The sequence below is a fragment of the Etheostoma spectabile genome, chromosome 15, assembly GCF_008692095.1.
Source record: "Etheostoma spectabile isolate EspeVRDwgs_2016 chromosome 15, UIUC_Espe_1.0, whole genome shotgun sequence".
Classification (NCBI taxonomy): Eukaryota; Metazoa; Chordata; class Actinopteri; order Perciformes; family Percidae; genus Etheostoma; species Etheostoma spectabile.
In genome coordinates this window covers 12,470,829-12,476,113 of record NC_045747.1, presented here as the reverse complement: position 1 = coordinate 12,476,113, position 5,285 = coordinate 12,470,829, and the positions used below count along the sequence as shown (strand labels likewise).

The 5,285-nt window shown below is 38.3% G+C and overlaps 1 protein-coding gene across 1 annotated transcript in view; it reads left to right on the top strand.

Moving 5' to 3' along the window:
• The first annotated feature begins 426 nt into the window (after window positions 1–426).
• baiap3 (BAI1 associated protein 3) overlaps window positions 427–5,285 on the top strand; it is a 34,337-nt gene continuing 29,478 nt past the window's right edge. Inside the window, exon 1 of the mRNA XM_032537082.1 lies at window positions 427–748. The gene's annotated coding sequence lies outside the window, so the exon portion shown is untranslated. The remainder of the gene's footprint in view (window positions 749–5,285) is intronic.

Below are 5,285 nucleotides of genomic sequence, written 5' to 3'. Positions count from 1 at the left end.
AGTAACTATAGCATGTGATAGACATGAAAAATGCATTGGGCTGTATTTTGAATTCTTTTATTTCATGTTAAAAAGACAAAGCAATATTTACTCCAAATTCCATTTGCTTTGTATTTCTTTTCAGTTTTTGTAAAGTCTAGTTGTCATAGACAACATGTAGGCTACATTACAATTTTTTACATTGAATATCACACTATGGTTAAATCACATTAGGTCAAGTGAAATCAAATCTTTCATTGTGTGGAAACCATGCTACAGCCAACAACGATTTAATAACACGTGTAAACTCAGTAAGCTGCACGCAAGAATACACTTAGATCTTAAAATATGACTTTAACAACAATTTGTACACACAGCTCCGCCCATTCACGTCAGATTTTTTTCTTTATTGAAAAAAAATCCTATTTCACCTTTTGCCTTAACCTGTTTTGTGTCGTTTGGTCAACTCGTATATTTCCGACAGTAGTCGAGGGCAAGTAAAGTGTCGCTGCACTTCCTATGGCCATATTTGGGTGAGCATTGGTGGAGCGTGAGCGCAGGAAGCATTTCGAAGGACTGAAATAAGCGTGTCTCTCGTCTATCGTAAGAAAAATATCCCAACGTTTTTTCACCGAAGTTGACTGCGCCTCGTTCACAGAAGAAAACAACGTCCTTTCTCCTGCTGCAGTGCTCAGAGCTTTGATTCACACGAACTCTGACACGCAGACGCAAAAACATTTCACACTGGAAAAACTGTCTGGAGACACAGGTGAGCTGGATCTTTATCATTTAACAGCATGAAGATGACCTCTTTGGTTTAGATTGATTAAAGAAAAAACATGCATCATTTTTACTGAGCCATAATGTCATTGTTAGGGAGGTTGGTTCATTGGCACCTGTTGATTTGCATTCCTTGTAATGTTAGTTGAAAATAAATAGAATTTAGGTTTTTTGACGGAGGACAAAGTTCTGTTCATACCCAGATAATATCAGTGTAGGGATACATATTGATTGTCGTATATGATGATCGTGAGCTCAGGTTTTTTTCACTTTTTGTGAGAAGAAAAATCAAATGCTACACTTTGTATGCCATATTGCCAAAAGTTCCCCTTCTGTCCATTAATAAGAACCAGATTTAGCCAGACACGCATTCTGGAAGTTCATTTCAGTAAAATGTTATGTTACCATAGCGTTGGCTTCACCAAAACCTGACAGGTGGATAAGATTTTATTGTTACCATTTTTGTGTGTTCATTAACATGTTTTTTTCCTGTATGTAATCTATAACTCTGCACATTTCAAAAGATAGAAACGCCCCACACCCATCAAGAATAAACACACATACACACACACACAAACACACACACACACACACACAGATAGGTGTAACAGAGCATCATCAGATACAGATCAGAACGTGTTATTTTACTCTAAATGCACTTTTTGAAACATTCCGCAGGGTTGTGTTGTGAGATTGTTTTGTGGTTTGAATCCTATCATCTACTGGCTGAACCCTTGTGAGTTGATTCTGAAAGCATCGGATCTTGGAGAACAAAGCGACATGAAGCAGGGTTCAGTCAACAATGTTTTAAAGGTTTAATGAGACACACAAGGATATACACATGTTGTAACAACTGCTCCATTCATTTAGAGGACGTGTAGTAAGATCAGCGAGTCAGGACGGATGAAGGATTGTCTCAAGGTCTGTTCACACAGATAGGAAAACAGGGTTGCAATTTAGAATGCAAATAAAAAGGATGAGAACGACTTTCTTCAGACTTTTACAGAATGGAATGTGGAATGTAACATTATTCACAAGATGTGCTTTACTCTAGTCTCCAGAAAATAAAATGACAATTGTCTTGAAAATAAAGCAAGCTGACAGAATATGGTTGCTTAGCTTCATACTGGGTATAAATCAATGTTGCGCTTTGGAGACACTCATGGAGCTCGCTCGCTCTCTATCTCTCTCTCTCTCTCTCTCTCTCTCTCTCTCTCTCACACACACACACAAACGTCTCTCAGCTAGAATTATCTTTTTCCCCAGTGACAGCAACAGCAATTTTAAACCTGCAATTTACTTTTGCTTTTAGTATTCACTGTGCATCAGATTACACAGGTAATACAATTACATTAATTTTCATTGTTCATCAACTGCGTGAAACTGTAGTCTCATAGAACAGGAGCTGTGGTTGGCCTGTGCAGAACAAAATCAATGTCAATGTCTGGATATGTGTGGCTTCTCCTCTCTTCTTGGTGCAGGTCATAACTGCACTTTAGATGAATCGTTATGATTCCAGTAGTCAGTAATTAATCATTTCCTCCTAATATACAGTAAAGCAGGGGTCAAAACTGTCGATTAAAAAGCTTTCCCAATGATTCCCCTATGCAACCCATTTAAAGAGAGATGAGAGAAAAGTTTATGGTAATGCTGCAAAAATATAGTAGGCTAGTGAGTTTTTGTGTTCAGAAGTACATCATTAATGGAAGTGTGCGAAGTGAGTTGAATGACACAGCGTCTTGTAGATGCAGATTGATGTTTTAACGTAAACTACGGAAGTGGCATTATTTCTGCTGCATAAAGACTCAATGGCTGCTATTTTTGACAGCGGTGTTAATTACTGGAGCGAGTGTTTTTCGGGGTGACAAAGGATGTATTATATGTGGTACAATAAGCAAGGATTTGTGCTATTGTTTAGGTTTTATATTTTGTGTGTGGCTGTCAGTGATTTCTGGCTGTGGAGCAGATGCCCTTTACAATAGTTCACAACCATCAATTCCTTGGATTTTCTCTTCGCAATCAATTTCCAAACCAGAGTGCCTGTCACAAGATGCTGGGATCTTTTGGGAATAGCAGCATCCAGCCTGTGTGTTTCTTTGGGCCTGCTGGATTATATATTGTGTTATTTACAGGTGTATACAGTATAGATCACAGTAATTTACACACTTGTCCACTTCTATTCAACTGACCAGCTTGTTAAAGATTTGACAAATAACTGGCAGCTGGATTCATGTAGCCCATGTCCCCAGGGCCCTTAACATTGATGGCCAATGATGAGGGTCTTGCTTCTGACATAATGGTTAGAATAGTCATGCTTTTTTTAACATCGGTGCTACAGGATAATCTACTTTCTATTGGGATTTGAATGTGCATCCCCTCGGGCTGATGTGGTAAAATTAAATTCAAAATGTGCTCTGCTTCTTTCATTTAATTACGCAAACTGTCAATGTCATCGTAAAAGAAGACGTTTAATATTTCCTTTTCATTTAGGCCGCTATGGAGGAATGTAATGAATTAAATAAATGCTCCTAATTACATTGATTATAAGACAAAGACATGTAAATCATAATCCCCTCTTTCTCTCTCTGCCTGACTGTCTGTTTCCCCCTCATTTGAAACACTCAATAACACTAAAGGATGACATTTTCACGCTCAGACAGACACTTGAAGAATTGTTCAACAACAAAAGACTATGAGTCACATTAAAATATTATCCATGATTCTGTTGGGTTAAACAATGACAATCCTCTCTATCACAGTTGTGTTAGGAGACAAAGATTGTGACTATGTATATATAATAGCGTTCAGTTTTTACCGCATTAAGGTGAACACACCAAGGGGCTTATTTTCAGACTTTGTAGTATTCCATTTACCTGTATTTACCAGCTCCCTTTCCTCTGCTGTTACCATAGAGACACTCCATCCCTATCAGCAAGGCGCCTTTGGCTGCCGGGCTCATTGGCTCTCACAGGAGAGAGCAAATGTTTCCCTGGTATAGAGTTCAGCACCGATGTAGTAAGAAAGGCATTTCCTTGGCTTTGATAATGTTTCCTTGGCAGCCGGCACGCCACCGGCGATGGCACGTCGACCCATTTTGTCACTATGGGTTGACGGCTGAGACAGAGTGTTATCCAGTTGGGAGAGATCCACTCCCATAATTGAAATGAGTTCACCTGGGAGACAGCTGCTCTGCGGTGCCTGTTAGCTGTCAGCAGTTGGTGCTTACCAGCCTGCATGTAGTGGATATGTGTGTTTTCTGAGTTGGTGTGTTTGAAACATTTTACCTGTTTACCACAGCGAGAAAACATGCCTCGGGTATTTCAGCTGCATGGCCTTTTAAATATGTCATGAAGAGATCATAGCACTGATAAATAGAAGTCAACTAGTAAGTACAGCATAAAACAGTGAGCACTTTCTCATTTTACAAAGCCTCTGACGGTCAGAAAACGTACAAAAATGCACCTTAAGGCCTGAGAAATTGTAACTTTCCTGTATTGTAATATTGCCTAGAATCTATAATATGGACAACAAATAATCACCAAAATTTGGTAACCTTTTGTGATTCCTTGACGTTTAGCAGTAGTGCATTGATGTTGGTTATAAAAATTATCAGAATGGAAAAGTGTTGTTACCACGTCAATACTTGATCCAGTTATTGGATTTTATTTTATTGAAATGGTAACAAAAACTTTTCCACAAGGACCCGTATGGTGAACCTGACAAAATACAAAACTGCCGACAAAGCAACTATGTTTTTTTATATATATATATATTATGCGCCATGCAATTACAAATATAATTTTCCTTTTATGAGAGGTAAAAACAGTCACTTTGTTTGTTATTTCTGTTGCTAAATATACATTTCTAAACATAGCCATTACACCTTCTTTATGACATATTTCCAGCACAGCTACAATGGACAGTGATAGCAGAAAGTATCAAAAACTCTGAGATTCAGTCAGTGAAATTCAAAAAACACACAGGAATAAATCGATCGTGCATGAGGCAGCTACACAAATACACCCTGTATCAATACCTCAATATATGTTGGCAAGTAGTTGGCATAGTCTATGCATCCACCACCTTTGATTGGAAAAAAGTAAGTCTACACCTTATTCATCACACAGTTTATAAAAAGATTTGAAATTACTATGTAAAGTAGAACAAGAGGAAATTCCAACAGTTTCTCACTTGGAAAATACACATTGATGATGTCTTACAGAGAAGAAGCACAGACACTTCAGTCTAATGGAGTATAATGTGAATGCTCCAAGTGGATAACAGGTGTCAGCCTCCTGGATCGATAGCATATTGTCCTTTGGCTCAGCCTATGGTGCAACTTGTATCACAAATTTCTGGCTTATTCCGAGCAGGAAACTTGACTGCACGCTGCTCTCTGTGCAATTGTCCAAGAGCACCGAATGACAGTAGTTGTACATTTGTTTTATTTTCTAGATTTGTTTGGTATAAGGCTGCAATTCAAAACAGGCAACCTTCAACAGTGCTATCTAAAAAAAAAAAAAAAA